At 47.4% G+C, this 17,805-nt stretch overlaps 2 long non-coding RNA genes across 2 annotated transcripts; both read right to left on the reverse strand.

Annotated features, from left to right (window-relative positions):
- Positions 1-7,291: 7,291 nt before the first annotated feature.
- Positions 7,292-8,723, reverse strand: LOC142484999 (uncharacterized). The gene is made up of 3 exons (XR_012798332.1): positions 8,626-8,723; positions 7,502-7,563; positions 7,292-7,397 (listed from the first exon to the last, which is right to left on the reverse strand). It is a non-coding gene; the product is annotated as an uncharacterized LOC142484999 (long non-coding RNA).
- Positions 8,724-10,842: 2,119 nt separating this feature from the next.
- Positions 10,843-12,475, reverse strand: LOC142485003 (uncharacterized). The gene is made up of 3 exons (XR_012798340.1): positions 12,381-12,475; positions 12,047-12,283; positions 10,843-10,997 (listed from the first exon to the last, which is right to left on the reverse strand). It is a non-coding gene; the product is annotated as an uncharacterized LOC142485003 (long non-coding RNA).
- Positions 12,476-17,805: the final 5,330 nt, after the last annotated feature.

Below are 17,805 nucleotides of genomic sequence, written 5' to 3' on the forward strand. Positions count from 1 at the left end.
CTGCAATAGAGGTCTGTACAAATGGTGCAGTGTGTAGACACATGCAAAGGTAGGGGAAGGAAAGAGGAGAACATGTGGATAAAAGCAGGAGTGTGGAAGTTAGAGAAATTAGAAAAGTTTAACAGAGGAGTGAGGAAACAGCAAGCAGAAAGAACAAGAGAGAGGTTACATTGGGATGACGTTCTGTGGTAAAGAGAAAATGCTAGGAGAGAGCTTTCAAATATTAGAGGACATGAATTGAGGGAGCAAATGTATAAATCAAAACCTGAGGGAGAGGTATAGCACGAAAGCTTGCACAGCAGATTATAGTCTTAATGTTGCGTGTACCTGTCAGGGTATTCAAGAAGTTAAATTCTCACAAGTGCAGAGTTCATGATGAAATGCTGAATCTAGTCCCCCTCCAATTTAATTTTAATATAACTTTTCCATTCTTCATTACTGCAAAAAGCAAACAAAACAAAACCACATTGCATTACTATTTTCAAAATGGATTGAATGGCATATTCAACAGTGACTGTGTGATGCCAATATTCCCCACTCACTCGTAGTGAAGCACATATTGTACTAGTGTTGAAAGTAGGCCGGTAGAGTCAGGTACGCAGTACTGATAAAACAATAAGTGCCCGTCGTAAGTACCAGCTCCGCAACAGTGCGGGCATCACATTAGTGACGTGGATGAACATATATGGATAAGCCCATATTAAGGCATCACGTGACCAGAGCCGTCACTGACTGGGTATACGTAAAGACGCAGGGAGATGCAAGGAAAGGGAGGGAGAGAGACAGGGAGAAGATGTGAAACGGAGGAAGGCACGGATGGAGGGAGTTCTTCCGAGCTTCTGCGGGCCTCTCTCTTTCACTGGTGCATGCCGGGAGCTGGTCCCAACATCCACAAAGTGTGTGTGTATTATTGGTTGTATTTTATGGGGGTAGGAGGGTAGTGTGTATATTGTGTGTGTGGGAGTATTATATTGTGTGTAGAGGTGCAGAGGAGAGTACTAGATTGTGTATCTTGTGTAAGGGTGTTGTGTATATTGTGTTTGGAGCTATAATATTATTGGGGAGATTAGTATTGAGGAGGTATTATAGTGTGTATTGTGGGGAGTATTAGTGTGTGTATTGTTTGTGGGTGACAGATGCTGGGGGTATGCAGCAATCCCTGCACTGAGGTCCGAGGCGGCTCTGCATTGCTCGCACGCACTGTGGATGACCAAGCATGTGCCCATGATAATCATGGCCTTAGAGGGATGAGTGTGTCAGAGCCTAGAAGGGGCATATATATGATGGAGGAGGGAGGAGGAGGAGGGAGGAGGAGGAGATGATAGCATTGTAAAAGTTAACAAGATAGTTAGTTTAAGCAGAAAGTGAGGAGAGGTTAGAGATAAGGGTAGATGTCAGAGGAGAGAGTTCAATTAAGCTGAGGTATCGAGTAGGACAGGGGTGAGGGGAATGAGAGGTGGTGGATGATGAGAGCAGAAGAGGTCATGTACAAATAGACCTTGTTAGTCAGAGAGCAGTCATTCCAGAGGGCACGTGAGAAGTGAAGAGTAAAGTGAGACATGGAATGTGGATTACATTAGATGGGTTAATACGCTTAGCAGGGAGGTGGAGAGAGAGAGGCAAGAGGCAGAGAGTGGTGCAGGGGTTGAGGAAGAGATGTTGCATGTACCTTATCAGAACATTAAAGAACATCAATTCACACTGGTGCAGAGTTGATGATGAATCCAGTTCACCTCCAATTCAATTTTAACAGAAATGTTTCATTCTTCATTACTGAAAAAAAAGAAAAGTAAAAAACATTTCATTACTATTTTCAAAATGGATTGAATTCCCCCAACAATGACTATGTGTTACCAATATATCCCTCTCAGTCCCACTGCAGCATATACTGTACCAGTGTGAAAGTAGGAAGGTACACAGTACCGGTAAAACAATACGTGCCGGTACTATGCACCATATGAATTATAAGGGGATGTAAATCTCCCAGTCTCTCTCCATATCCGCAACAGAGCGGGCTCCGGTCAGTGGCATGGATGCCCATATATGGGTATGCTCATATTTGGGCATCCCATGTCACTGACCGGAGCCGGCTCTGAGTATAGGGATATATGCGGAGACGCAGAGGTGCAAGGAAATGGGAGGAGGCACGGTGAGAAACAGGGAGAGACCACAGGAAGATAGAGGGCAACAACTTCCACAAGGTACTTGTATGGGTATAATTGTTTGTATTTTGTGCAGAGGGGGTAATTTCAGATAAAATACAATTCTCCACCCTCTACGAAACAATTCCACTTTGTTCAGTAAGCCAGAAAGTCTTGGTCCCATGTGGACTGAATTTAATGCAAATAAGGTCCTTAATACACAAGTAAAGAATAAAGTTACTTATTCTCTACTGTAAGAAGTGCCACATTGCCCACTATTTGGGTCCTGTGCCCAGATTGTGACCATGCATGGCAGAGGTGAGATTCCCCCAACTCCAATTTGCTACACTCTCCAAGAGAGATAATTGTGATCAGAGGTGGAACTAGGGGAGGGTGTGAGCAGGGTCACTGCCCAGGGAGTAACCTGACTGGGGGCACGGAAATCTCATTTAGTGCATATGTTGCGGCACTGCATTGATTGACCGGTCAATCTGCACTGCTGCCTGTCACAGTGACATCCTGATCGGGCACTGTGATCAGCTATAGCACTGACCCAGGTGAGATAGTTCAGCACTTTACAAGGAGGGAACAGATGTTGTGGGTGACAGATGCTGGAGGTAGGCCAAGACTGTTGGCCAGAGTAACGTGGAGACTTACTGCACTCTGCATGCCCATCCTCTCCCTGACATCAGGGGAAGGAAGTGGCCCTGGGGTGTGTGTAGGTATGCCAGATGTCAGTGTATGCATAAGTAAGTATGCCTGTGTAGTGGGAGGTGTAGGGGCGTTAAGCTGGAGGACTTAAAACAGGCACAAAAGCACATAGATACCTCTGATTATACCGCACCAAATGCTGATAATATCATGCTGTAGCTGCACTTTACAGAAGATGATGCAGATGTCATCATTGGTTGGTGGGTTCATTAAATCAATCCATCATATCATAACCACACTGTGCATATGATGTACTGAATCAGTAACACCAGGAAGACATCTCCATGTTAGGAGTAGAGTTGAAGTTAACAGAATATGTCCAGCACTGTGGTGTGTAGCCCATAAATAATAATTGTGCACATTACCAGAACAACATACTGTCAACTGCAAGATCATTTTGCTGCTTGTAGCGTATGCTCATTCTGTACAGTGTTGTAGTAGATCCGTCTCTTCAGTGTTCACTGCAACAAAAGTAAGACATTGCATTAATATTACAGACGTTTGGGGGCTGAAATCTCACTTCGCTGCGGACAATTTCCCTTTGCATAAGATTCTTGTGATTATGTCAATGATGATCAATAACTGCATCATAACACAGCCGCTCTATACAGAAGATGTACTTGCTCTCATTGGTCATTGAGGTAATACGTCACACAATGTACAGATATAGCAAGGATTATTTCTCCCACTTGTGCATTATGGCATTATGATGGGAAATGTTGTGAGATTCTGCATTATCAGCATCACTGAATCTTTTGGAAATTAAGTGATATTCTATGTTTTAATGCAATATTATGGGTGATCAGCCGGTAAAATAATAATAGCTTGCTGTATCTGTAGCCATGCTCTACCCATGATGTGCTGAACCAATGACTGCAGAGAGATTCAGAGTGCAAAACATGACTGGAACGCATCTCTGAATAATGGGCAGCAAAGCAGTGCAGAATAGGAGGTGAAAGTATTTAAAATGGAAGATCCTTAGCAGCTGTGTGGAGAGTAGACAGTACAGACTGACCAAGTAAATGGTAAAAGGAGTAACTTCAACATTACTTGGCTTTGTTCTCCACATTGAAGCTTTCCTCCTCTTTAAATCACTAATACTGATGCCATGTGTAACCTGTACTGAGAGTTATATAATCTACTGGCCTACACTGGCGACACAGTTTATTACACTGCGGCCAGAACCTCAAGCCGGGAGATTTCCCGGCTTGCTAGTGGCCGCCCCTCGGCGTGCCGCGCGTCATAGACGCGCGGTCACGCGTCTTCGGGAGCGTGCGCCCCCTGCACGCGCGTCCAGGGTCTCCCCGAGGGAGCCCTGGTGTCCCGCGATCGCGGGACAGCGGCAGGGGGTTCCGGGGGACCCGGCGGACCCGGCAGCGGTAGGGAGAGCGCCCCGATCGGAGGGCGCTCTTCCGCTGCTTCGGCGCGCGCCCGTCACTCTCGGGCGCGCGCCAGGCTACTGCTGCGGCACAGAACGGGCAAATGCTCGAATAAACTGTGCCGCAGCAGTAGATGAAACCATATGATGCAAACAGGATCCATCCCACTCCAGATTCATAGAATTGAACCACCTCAACCTTTCATAACAATCACATAGAACTGCAGCTGTGCGCTACTGCACATGTTCTTGTTATGAATGGTAGTAGATGTGGTCCTTGGGTCTTTACTTCATACTGTAGCCACCCTCTACTCATGATGTATTGAATCAACGAAAACTTGCATGGTTCAGATCACAGGAAGGGGTAGAGTAGAGATGAAAATATTCAATGTGAAACCCGTAGCAGCCGGATTGTGTGGAGTCAATAAAACGACAAATACTAAATGGTAAATGAGAAATATACACATTGCTTATCTGTCTCTGTGTAGTAATTTTCCTTCTCTTCAACTGTCCTTCAAATTTTCTCTTTTGCAAGAAAAGGAACACATGGCTTCAATATTCACTTCTGTTCTGCAGTCATCCCTCCTGAAATAAAAGTTAAGCATTGCATTGTTATTATGATAATACATACAATAAACCTTGCTCCAAACCATTTGATGCAAAGCAAATCCACCTCCCACCCACAGCTGTGCTCCTTCTAGAGCATGCATGTCAAACTCCAGTCCTCGAGGGTCCCAAACAGGCCAGGTTTTCAGTAGGGATATCCTGAAAACCTGGCCTGTTTGCTGCCCTCGAGGACTGGAGTTTGACATCCTTGTTCTTGAGCTTCTACCACGCAAGTCATCCATGTGAGTGACACTGTACTGCAGTCCTGGTCTGCACACAATCTACTGAATCAATGACATCACACTGTAAAGGCAATCTACAAGATGTATTAGTTGTCCACACTTCCGAAATGTTACTTTTATGTCCAAATCACTTATTCCCATGACCTGATATTTGTATTTGTTATTTATAGGATTGTCACAAAGAGTTGATGAGGTCACCAAATGATAGTATGTAGAGAGAAAGAGAGATCTCAGAACAGAGCCCTGATGTATACCCACAGACAGATCAATAGAAGACGAAGACATGTTAGCAACAGAGATGGAGAATGTGTGACAGGAAAGTTATGATGAAAACCAGGATAGAACTGTGTTACGGATACCAAGAGAGAGTTTAGAATATGAAGGAGGAGAGTGATTGAGAGCATCAAACGCAGCAGATAGATCAAGTAGGATTAGTAGGGAAAAGTGACCTTGGGAATTTGCTTTAAGCACAGTCTGTAGAACGAGCTGTACGAAAGGCAGGTTGTAAAGGATCCAGGAGGGAATGTGATTTAAGAATGTTGACATTCTAGCAATTAGGAGACAAACAGCAGGAGGGATACAGGGCGGTAGTTAGTAAGGCACATAGGGTGTAGGTTGTTTCTGAGAAAAGGGTGACCACTACAGGCTTAAAGTAAGAGGGTAAAGAGCCAGAGAATAGGGAGGACTTGAAGATGTGGGTGAGAGTGGGGACTAAGAGATGCAGTAAGGTGTGAGGGGATACGATCTAGAGGGCATGTGGTAGAGGGAGAAGAGAAGATGATTAGCTTCCAGCTCTGTAAGAGAAGAAAAGGAGTCAAATGCAGAAGGAGAATTAGGTAGAAGGAGAGAAGGGGGAAGGGACAGAAGGAATCTCCTTGTGGGTGGCATCCACCTTGCCTCTGAAGTAGTCAAATGCTTGAGGAGAAGTGAAGGAAGGATGGCAAGTGTGAGAAGAAGGTTAGTGGAGGGAGTCAAATACAGGGGAAAAAAGACAGCGTAAATTAAATTTGTGTGTTGATGAATGTGGAAAAAAAAGTAGTGTGGTTTGGCCCCAGAGAGCAGCTTTATACAGGACTGGAGACATTTTTACTGTAGAAAAATCAAACATCAAGTGTGAGATTTCCTTCATAGGCATTAAGAACAGTGAGTGGAAGTGTGATGAACATGTTTGGGAATTTAGCCAAGGGTGTGGGTTAGAGGGACGTGTGTGTCAGAGCTTGAAGGGGCATATAGAGGATAGCACTGTAAGAGTTAATAAGATTGTCAGTTTAAGCAGAAAGAGAGAGAGAGAGCAGAGAGGTTAGAGTAGATGTCAGAGGAGAGTTTAATTAAGCAGAGGAAAATCAGTGGGACAGGTAAGATGGGGTGAGGGGAATGACTGATTGTGAATGATGAGAGCAGAAGAGGTCATGTACAACTAGAGCCTTGTTAGTCAGAGAACGGACATTCCAGAGGGCATAGGAGAAGGGAAGAGAAAAGTAAGGAAAGGAATGTGGATTACATTAGATAGGTTAACACTCTTAGCAGGGAGGCAGAGGCAGGGAGACCCGATGTGTATATGAGCAGGTTCAAGATTATAAGAGATATCCCACACATCAGCAAACATAGAAGGAGACACAGAGATAGGCGCAGAGAGAGAGGGGGCGCAGAGAGAGAGGGGGCGCAGAGAGAGAGGGGGCGCAGAGAGAGAGGGGGCGCAGAGAGAGAGGGGGCGCAGAGAGAGAGGGGGCGCAGAGAGAGAGGGGGCGCAGAGAGAGAGGGGGCGCAGAGAGAGAGGGGGCGCAGAGAGAGAGGGGGCGCAGAGAGAGAGGGGGCGCAGAGAGAGGGGGCGCAGAGAATAGGATGTACATGAGTGCTTTTCATTGAGCAGTGCAGAAATAGCTGCAATAGAGGTCTGTACAAATGGTGCAGTGTGTAGACACATGCAAAGGTAGGGGAAGGAAAGAGGAGAACATGTGGATAAAAGCAGGAGTGTGGAAGTTAGAGAAATTAGAAAAGTTTAACAGAAAAGTGAGGAAACAGCAAGCAGAGAGAACAAGAGAGAGGTTACATTGGGATGACGTTCTGTGGTAGAGAGAAAATGCTAGGAGAGAGCTTTCAAATATTAGAGGACATGACTTGAGGGAGCAAATGTATAAATCAAAACCTGAGGGGGAGGTATAGCACGAAAGCTTGCACAGCAGATTATAGTCTTAAAGTTGCGTGTACCTCTCAGGGCATTCAAGAAGGTAAATTCTCACAAGTGCAGAGTTCATGATGAAATGCTGAATCCAGTTCCCCTCCAATTTAATTTTAATATAACTTATCCATTCTTCATTACTGCAAAAAGCAAACAAAACAAAACCACATTGCATTACTATTTTCAAAATGGATTGAATGGCATATTCAACAGTGACTGTGTGATGCCAATATTCCCCACTCACTCGTAGTGAAGCACTTATTGTACTAGTGTTGAAAGTAGGCCGGTAGAGTCAGGTACGCATTACTGAAAAAACAATAAGTGCGCGTCGTAAGTACCAGCTCCGCAACAGTGCGGGCATCACATTAGTGACGTGGATGAACATATATGGATAAGCCCATATTAAGGCATCACGTGACCAGAGCCGTCACTGACTGGGTATACGTAAAGACGCAGGGAGATGCAAGGAAAGGGAGGGAGAGAGACAGGGAGAAGATGTGAAACGGAGGAAGGCACGGATGGAGGGAGTTCTTCCGAGCTTCTGCGGGCCTCTCTCTTTCACTGGTGCATGCCGGGAGCTGGTCCCAACATCCACAAAGTGTGTGTGTATTATTGGTTGTATTTTATGGGGGTAGGAGGGTAGTGTGTATATTGTGTGTGTGGGAGTATTATATTGTGTGTAGAGGTGCAGAGGAGAGTACTAGATTGTGTATCTTGTGTAAGGGTGTTGTGTATATTGTGTTTGGAGCTATAATATTATTGGAGAGATTAGTATTGAGGAGGTATTATAGTGTGTATTGTGGGGAGTATTAGTGTGTGTATTGTTTGTGGGTGACAGATGCTGGGGTATGCAGCAATCCCTGCACTGAGGTCCGAGGCGGCTCTGCATCGCTCGCACGCACTGTGGATGACCAAGCATGTGCCCATGATAATCATGGCCTTAGAGGGATGAGTGTGTCAGAGCCTAGAAGGGGCATATAAATATATAATGGAGGAGGGAGGAGGGAGGAGGAGGAGATGATAGCATTGTAAAAGTTAACAAGATAGTTAGTTTAAGCAGAAAGTGAGGAGAGGTTAGAGATAAGGGTAGATGTCAGAGGAGAGAGTTCAATTAAGCTGAGGTATCGAGTAGGACAGGGGTGAGGGGAATGAGAAGTGGTGGATGATGAGAGCAGAATAGGTCATGTACAAATAGACCTTGTTAGTCAGAGAGCAGACATTCCAGAGGGCACGTGAGAAGTGAAGAGTAAAGTGAGACATGGAATGTGGATTACATTAGATGGGTTAATACGCTTAGCAGGGAGGTGGAGAGAGAGAGGCAAGAGGCAGAGAGTGGTGTAGGGGTTGAGGAAGAGATGTTGCATGTACCTTATCAGAACATTAAAGAACATCAATTCACACTGGTGCAGAGTTGATGATGATTCCAGTTCACCTCCAATTCAATTTTAACAGAACTTTTTCATTCTTCATTACTGCAAAAAAAAAAGTATAAAACATTGCATTACTATTTTCAAAATGGATTGAATTCCCCCAACAATAACTATGTGTTACCAATATATCCCTCTCAGTCCCACTGCAGCACATACTGTACCAGTGTGAAAGTAGGAAGGTACACAGTAACGGTAAAACAATACGTGCCGGTACTATGCACCATATGAATTATAAGGGGATGTAAATCTCCCAGTCTCTCTCCATATCCGCAACAGAGTGGGCTCCGGTCAGTGGCATGGATGCCCATGTATGGATATGCTCATATTTGGGCATCCCATGTCACTGACCGGAGCCGGCTCTGAGTATAGGGATATATGCGGAGACGCAGAGGTGCAAGGAAATGGGAGGAGGCACGGTGAGAAACAGGGAGAGACCACAGGAAGATAGAGGGCAACAACTTCCACAAGGTACATGTATGTGTATAATTGTTTGTATTTTGTGCAGAGGGGGTAATTTCAGATAAAATACAATTCTCCACCCTCTACGAAACAATTCCACTTTGTTCAGTAAGCCAGAAAGTCTTGGTCCCATGGGGACTGAATTTTAATGCAAATAAGGTCCTTAATACACAAGTAAAGAATATAGTTACTTATTCTCTACTGTAAGAAGTGCCACATTGCCCACTATTTGGGTCCTGTGCCCAGATTGTGACCATGCATGGCAGAGGTGAGATTCCACCAACACCAATTTGCTACACTCTCCAAGAGAGATAATTGTGGTCAGAGGTGGAACTAGGGGAGGGGGTGAGCAGGGTCACTGCCCAGGGAGTAACCTGACAGGGGGCACGGAAATCTCATTTAGTGCATATGGTGCGGCACTGCATTGATTGACCGGTCAATCTGCACTGCTGCCTGTCACAGTGACATCATGATCGGGCACTGTGATCAGCTATAGCACTGACCCAGGTGAGATAGTTCAGCACTTTACAAGGAGGGAACAGATGTTGTGGGTGACAGATGCTGGGGGTAGGCCAAGACTGTTGGCCAGAGTAACGTGGAGACTTACTGCACTCTGCATGCCCATCCTCTCCCTGACATCAGGGGAAGGAAGTGGCCCTGGGGTGTGTGTAGGTATGCCAGATGTCAGTGTATGCATAAGTAAGTATGTCTGTGTAGTGGGAGGTGTAGGGGCGTTAAGCTGGAGGACTTAAAACAGGCACACATCTCACTTCGCTGCGGACAATTTCCCTTTGCATAAGATTCTTGTGATTATGTCAATGATGATCAATAACTGCATCATAACACAGCCGCTCTATACAGAAGATGTACTTGCTATCAATGGTCATGGAGGTAATACGTCACACAATGTACAGATATAGCAAGGATTATTTCTTCCTCTGGTGCATTATGGCATTATGATGGGAAATGTTGTGAGATTCTGCATTATCAGCATCACTGAATCTTTTGGAAATTAAGTGATATTCTATGTTTTAATGCAATATTATGGATGATCAGCCGGTAAAATAATAAAAGCTTTCTGTATCTGTAGCCATGCTCTACCCATGATGTGCTGAATCAATGACTGCAGAGAGATTCAGAGTGGTAAACATGACTGGAACGCATGTCTAAATAATGGGCAGCAAAGCAGTGCAGAATAGGAGGTGAAAGTATTTAAAATGGAAGACCCTTAGCAGCTGTGTGGGGAGTAGACAGTACAGACTGACCAAGTAAATGGTAAAAGGAGTAACTTCAACATTACTTGGCTTTGTTCTCCACATTGAAGCTTTCCTCCTCTTTACATCACTAATACTGATGCCATGTGTAACCTGTACTGAGAGTTATATAATCTACTGGCCTAGATGAAACCATGTGATGCAAACATGGTCCATCCCACACCAGATTCATAGAATTGAACCACCTCAACCTTTCATAACAATCACATAGAACTGCAGCTGTGCGCTACTGCACATGTTCTTGTTATGAATGGTAGTAGATGTGGTCCTTGGGTCTTTACTTCATACTGTAGCCACACTCTACTCATGATGTATTGAATCAATGAAAACTTGCATGGTTCAGATCACAGGAAGGGGTAGAGTAGAGATGAAAATGTTCAATGTGAAACCCGTAGCAGCCGGATTGTGTGGAGTCAATAAAACGACAAATACTAAATGGTAAATGAGAAATATACACATTGCTTATCTGTCTCTGTGTAGTAATTTTCATTCTGTTCAACTGTCCTTCAAATTTTCTCTTTTGCAAGAAAAGGAACACATGGCTTCAATATTCACTTCTGTTCTGCAGTCATCCCTCCTGAAATAAAAGTTAAGCATTGCATTGTTATTATGATAATACATACAATAAACCTTGCTCCAAACCATTTGATGCAAAGCAAATCCACCTCCCACCCACAGCTGTGCTCCGTCTAGAGCATGCATGTCAAACTCCAGTCCTCGAGGGTCCCAAACAGGCCAGGTTTTCAGTAGGGATATCCTGGAAACCTGGCCTGTTTGCTGCCCTCGAGGACTGGAGTTTGACATCCTTGTTCTTGAGCTTCTACCACGCAAGTCATCCATGTGAGTGACACTGTACTGCAGTCCTGGTCTGCACACAATCTACTGAATCAATGACATCACACTGTAAAGGCAATCTACAAGATGTATTAGTTGTCCACACTTCCGAAATGTTACTTTTATGTCCAAATCACTTATTCCCATGACCTGATATTTGTATTTGTTATTTATAGGATTTTCACATGTATTACTACTGTGAAACGCTATATACATTAATAGTGCTATATAAATAAATACATACACATTTATATATAATAATAATAACAGCATGTTCTTTTAAAGCGCTGCTAGTTTTACGTAGCGCTATACAGAGACATTTTGCAGACACAAGTCCCTGCCCCATAGAGCTTACAATCTATGACATTGGTGCCTGAGGCACAGAGGATATGAAGTGACTTGCCCAAGGTCACACACACACAAATATATATACATAAATATATACATATATACACACACACACACACACACACACACACACACACACACACACACACACACACACACACACACACACACACACACATATATATGAAAACTAACACAGAAAAAAAGAATCCCCTGAATAGCACTCTAACATACACAAATTGTATCAATAAAGGTTTATTAATCACATACACATAAATGGTTAAAATGAGGAGCAGTGGTGACCTACAAAGCTGTTATAAACTGAACCTTAAGGTGTGGGGAAAAATGCTACACTGCAGTAATAAGTACAAAGTATGTAAATAAAGTGTAGAGGCAAGAAATATATGGAAATGAGAACACTCAGACCGGCCGGTCAAGTACTACCTAAGTTGAAGCCCCCTGTGTGAAGTGCTTGTATGAAACTAGTGTATAACTAACAAGCAAATGCTTGTCCGGGGGCTTAACATATAGACAGTTGATAGATGTATTTGAAGTTGCATATTCTGTGCCGTGGATTAATCAGTATACTGAAAGCAACTGAAGATGGTACAGTAGCTGTGATAGGTTGGCCTCATAGCTCCTCCTTCAATGGAGGACTTGGCTCACGGAGCACTTAAATCCCTAAATGCCCACAGAAAAAAATAAGCATGCAGTACTTAAAGTGAAAGTAAAATGAGAAATGAAATAAAATAAACACACACATTGAAAAATCACTCACCCGACTGAGAGCGCCTTCTACAGAGCGCTGTACCACTGCTCAGCTAGCAGCTAAAACTGTCTCATTTTCCCACCATTGAAGTTTACACATGTCCACGCCCCACTCTAACAAGACGCTGTGTACGGAAGCTCGCAGGAGACAAACTAGTGAGTCTATTTTGATCTGGTTTGAAACTGATTGGCCGGCGAAGCCGGCCAATTCAGTTGAACAGCAATTCTACTTGTTACCAAGTAGAACAAAGATAAACCAGTCAAACAAAAATGAAATGAACCCAACAAGTGCACTGATGAAGTGCACTTAAAACAGAAGGGTTAAATCTGAAGAACCCTGATTGGTGGATACCGAGCAAAGCACCCCGCCTAACGCCCACTGGGAGGCAAACTCTGAAACCGTCCCAGTAGACTCGGCGTACGAGTACTCTGCCCGAATACGGGAGTGCACCAGCGCCCGGAACATGACCACGATGTTTGTCGGGACCCCCCCCTCCAAACACTGCTTCCTGGTTTTACAAATGGCTACCTTAGCCAATGCCAGGAGCAGGTTGACCAGGAGATCCCTAGGCTTATTGTCCCGGGACACTGGGCACCCAAAAATAAAAAGATGAGGTGAGAAGTGCAACCAGAACAGCAGGAGCAAGCTCCTCAAGAAGGAAAAGAGGGGTTGCAGTCTGGCACAACTCGAATAAATGTGATATACGGACTCCCGCTCGCCACAGAAGGGACAGGTGGCGGGGGAGTCCGTGAAGTGTGCCAAATACTCTCCTGTGCTCAGTGCTCCGTGGAGGACTCTCCAACTCAAATCCCCGGCGGGACGGGGAACCAAAGATGAATAGAGTTCCCTCCACCGGGGTCTCTCATCCTCGTTCGCTGGGAATACCCGCCTCCAGATGGTGTCTGGGCGGGTGACAAGGGCGAGGTAATGCACTATATGGAGCACCAGAGAATACAGGACTTTCCTCGGCATGCCGCGGAAACATGCCGGGGACATTTCCCCCAACTTGCTGAGGTTGGGGGAGAGAAGAGCCCGAGGGGGTTGCCGTGACCTTGGTTCCACGCAAAGATCCGGAGAGCCGAAGTTGAAAGGATGACAAGGCTCTCCGGTCTGCAATACCCCCTCAATGAAGGTGCGGGAGTCGGGGTGTATGGCATCTTTAATCTCCTGGATCAAACGACGAGGGACGCGGGCACTACGCAGCCCCATACGGGGCGCGAGCACCTCTGCCCCTACCCAATCCCGCCGCTCATAGTCCAGGAGATCCCCGACTCTGGTCACCTGCGCCAGGATTAGCCGGCGGCAAATAGAGGGTGAATCCAACATCCGAGCCCCCACTGCTGGATTATACAGCAAGGGCTCGGCGAGGAAATCAACCCCCACCGCCTGTTCCTTCCTGGTCGCGGAGACCAGTTTCCAGGCCTTCAGTAAGTCCCGATAGTATGCCGGCAGCTCCGAGAGGTTTCTACCTAAACCCTCGGGCCTGATGAAAAAGAGTTGCCGGTCATACCTCATATTGCGCAGCTGGCGAAAGAAAAAGGTTGCCAGCTGGCACCACTGCGGAGACGGATCTGCGAATAGGTATCTCTGCAGGTATTGGAGGCGGAAAGTGTGTAACTGGGAGCGGACACACACCACTCCCTGTCCACCCTCCTCCAAAGGGAGACACGCAACTCCCACAGAGACCCAATGCTTCCCCATCCAGAGAAAATCCATCAACTTCCTCTGGATCTTGTTGATAAATTCGGGGGTCGGACCCATGGCTATCAGCCGGTGCCAAAGCTGACTGGCCACTAGCTGATTAATCACCAGGGTTCTTCCCCTAAGGGAAAGCATTCTCGACAGATACACCCATGACCCCAGACGAGCAATGACCCGTTCTTCAAGATCACTGAAGTTTTCTGGGGCAGGGTCCTCTGCAGCAGACAGGTAGACTCCCAGATACTTGAGAGTATCGCTCCCCCACGAGATATTACGAAACGTGGGGGGCAAAGAGTCCACCTTTAAGGGACCCACCAAGATGCCGGAGCACTTGGACCAGTTGATCCGAGCAGAAGAGGCCGCGGTGTAGACCTCTTGACACTCCTGTGCCCGCTCTAGATCATCTAGGTCCTGGGCCACGAGGAGCACATCATCGGCATAAGCCGACAGGACTACCCGCATGTCGGGCTCCCGCAGCACCAGCCCGGTAAGCCTCTTCCTCAGTAGGCAGAGGAAGGGCTCAATGGCCAGCGCGTACAGTTGCCCAGACAGGGGGCACCCTTGACGCACTCCCCGACCAAACACAAAAGGTGCCGTCAGGGACCAGTTAATCTTCACCAGACACTCTGCAGAAGCGTACAGCATCTGGAGAAAGCCCACAAATTGTGGGCCGAAGCCAAACGCCCGCAGGGTCTGCATAAGGTAACGGTGATCCACTCTGTCAAACGCCTTCTCCTGATCTAGGGACAGGAAGGCGAGTGATAGACCAGTCCTCTGTGCGTAATGCATCAGGTCCCGGACCAGAAAAATGTTGTCATGAATGCTCCGGCCCGGGACAGTATAGGACTGGTCAGGGTGAATCACCTCTGCCAGTACGGACTTGAGCCTCAGCGAAAGCGCTTTGGCTACGATCTTATAGTCCGTGCTGAGCAGTGAGACCGGTCGCCAATTAGAGATCTGACGGAGATCCCCCTTCTTCGGCAGCAAAGACAGTATTGCCCGCCGACACGAAAGTGGCATCTCACCGATCTCCAGGGCTTCGGCTAGGACCTCGGTGAAATCAGGTCCCAGCATCTCCCAGAAAAACCGGAAGAACTCCACAGTCAGCCCGTCTAGCCCCGGCGCTTTTCCGCGGGACATGAGACTGAGGGCTTCAGAGAGCTCGGCCAGAGTCAAAGGTAACTCAAGCCGCTCCCTTCCATCCTCACCGACCGTGGGAAGCCCCTCCCATAAGACCCTGCATTTATCTGGCTGGATGGACTCCGGAGAGAAAAGACCTACATAGAATCTCCGGGTTCTGTCCCGGATGCTCTCCGGGTCAGTCAGAGGGGTACCGTCCTCTGCCAACAGGCATGTGATATGTCTACGGTTTCCCCTCTTTTTCTCCAGCGTGTAGAAGAGGCGCGACCCGCGATCCATCTCTCGAAGGAAGTTGATGCGGGATCGCACATACGCCCCCCGAGCTCTCCGATCTTCCAATTCCCGGAGAGCGCACTTCCTCTCCATGTACATACTCTGCAGGTATTGGTCTCCCGCCACAGACAGCCGCTTCTCGAGATCGAGCACCTCCTCCCTGAGGGCCTCGATCTCAGCATCGCGCCGCCCGCTGGCACCTCTGGTGTATTCCTGACATACGAGGCGCAGATGAACCTTGCCCACGTCCCACCACTGCTCTAACGTGGCAAAGTCTGACCTGCAACCTCTCCAGGCCATCCAAAAGTCTCTGACCGACGTCGCAAACCCCTTGTCCTCCAACAACGAATTGTTGAAATGCCAATAAGCGGCCGAAGGTGCTGCAGGTAGCAGCATCAGCGTCACGGACGCACAATTGTGGTCCGAAAACGGCGCCAGCCTAATAGTACTGGACTGGGCTCGCGACAGGCTGTGGCTGGAAATATACAGTCTGTCGATCCGGGACCAGGACATCCGTTCACCCCTAAACACCCTAACATGGGTGAACTCAGTGGATGCCTCAGGATGTTGTTCTCGCCAGACGTCTACCAAGGAGTAGCGGGTGATGACCTCCCGCAAGGCCGACGCAGAACACGGGTGTGGCTCCTGACCATTCCGGTCCTTCCGAGCCTCGAGGGTACAGTTAAAATCACCCCCGAGCACCACGTATTCGTCCGCGTCGACTGTCTCCAGGTATTCAGACATTCTGACGAAGAACTGCCTTCTCAGGGGTCCGGTGGCAGGAGCATACACGTTCAGGAAATTAAACGTGTAGTCCTCGTGTCGGACCCTGATATGCAACAGGCGACCTGGAACAACAGCTTTGGCAAGCAGCAGCTCTGGTTGAAAGGACTCAGAGAACAGGGTCACCACCCCACTAGATGTTGAAGTGAGATGGCTGAAGAAGACACTGCCTCGCCACTCCAAATGCCAGCTGGCTTCAGCCTCTGGAGTGGTATGGGTTTCCTGCAGGAAACTCACAGAATACTTCCCCTTCTGCAAGAAGGAGAGTACCTGGAACCTGCGAAACCCATCCTTACAGCCGTTAACATTTAGCGTACCGATGCTTAACGCCATTGGTAATCAGGAGTTTTTTGGTTCCCCACAGGTGCTCAGGGTACTATACCCTGAGAAGCCTTTACGTGGTCTCGCATCACTTTTTCAAACTTCAGGACCCGAATATGGATAGCCCCAGAGATTTTGGCCTTGTGGTTGGCCCTGATGTAAGCTCCGAGAGAGTGGAGAATGACCGAGGCATCTTTCCACTTCTCAAGGGCCAACTTCACCTTAAAGTTTTTATGCTTGCAGAGGGTATCCTCTAGGAAAGCATCTAGCTCCTTGGCAGGGATAACAGGGGTCAAATAGTCCACCGACTCCACGGTGCCAGAAGACTCCTCACTGAGCCCCAACTCCCTAAGCTCCTGTTGACTGAAAGGCTTAAGACCCTCACCCTCCCCTGCGGGGGTCTCTCTCAGTTCTACAGTGGGTTCCCCCTTCGGTGTTTCCACGAGGGGGTCCACTAAATCCTCCACTTCCAACCCCGGGATAGGATGTTCAGGGGTATCTGGTGGTGGCATGGCAGAGGCAGCGGTTTCTGGAGTGACCTTGTGAACCAAAAAGGTACCCATTACCCTCCTGGTCTCCTCTATCGCCGTGTAAGTAAACGGAATGTTAGGGGCCTTCGCCTCAATCACGGGAGGGCACTCTTCTGTAGGCACCCCAAGGAGAGAGTCTAGCCTGGCAGTCATCTTTGACAAAGACCAAAACTCCCCACTAAGAGGGCTCATGTCAGATAGCCTCCAGTTGAAATCCGAAGTGCTCACTAAAGCATCCCTACCTACACCTGCCTCCCCCTCTCCATCCTCAACCATGGGGGTCAGCCCTAGCCCATCCCCTACTTCTGGTGACGCAAAACCTGACTCCGCCTCAGGTGCAACACTCGAAGGCGGTACAGCCGGAGGGGGATCTTGGCTGGCTCCAAAGATAGGTGCACTCGGCAAGGCAAATTCACCAAAGCACAATTCTCCTGGGGATGCTCTCCAACCGGGAGGGGCGTTGAGAGGCACCCCAACGTCTATATCTATGGGCAAGGCCTCATGCTGCTGAGCATTTTGGCCTTCCACCCCAGAGACGCCGGGTACCTTCAGTTGTATTCCCTCCAGAAATTCGAGGGGGGGGGGCTGTACGTGTGTGGGATCTGGTTTACACTGGCTACTCGTAACCAGTGGTCTGGACAGGACCACCTTGTACGGAACTGATGTTACGTCCCGCTTCAGAGACT

This window comes from Ascaphus truei, unplaced genomic scaffold, assembly GCF_040206685.1.
Source record: "Ascaphus truei isolate aAscTru1 unplaced genomic scaffold, aAscTru1.hap1 HAP1_SCAFFOLD_506, whole genome shotgun sequence".
Taxonomy (NCBI): domain Eukaryota; kingdom Metazoa; phylum Chordata; class Amphibia; order Anura; family Ascaphidae; genus Ascaphus; species Ascaphus truei.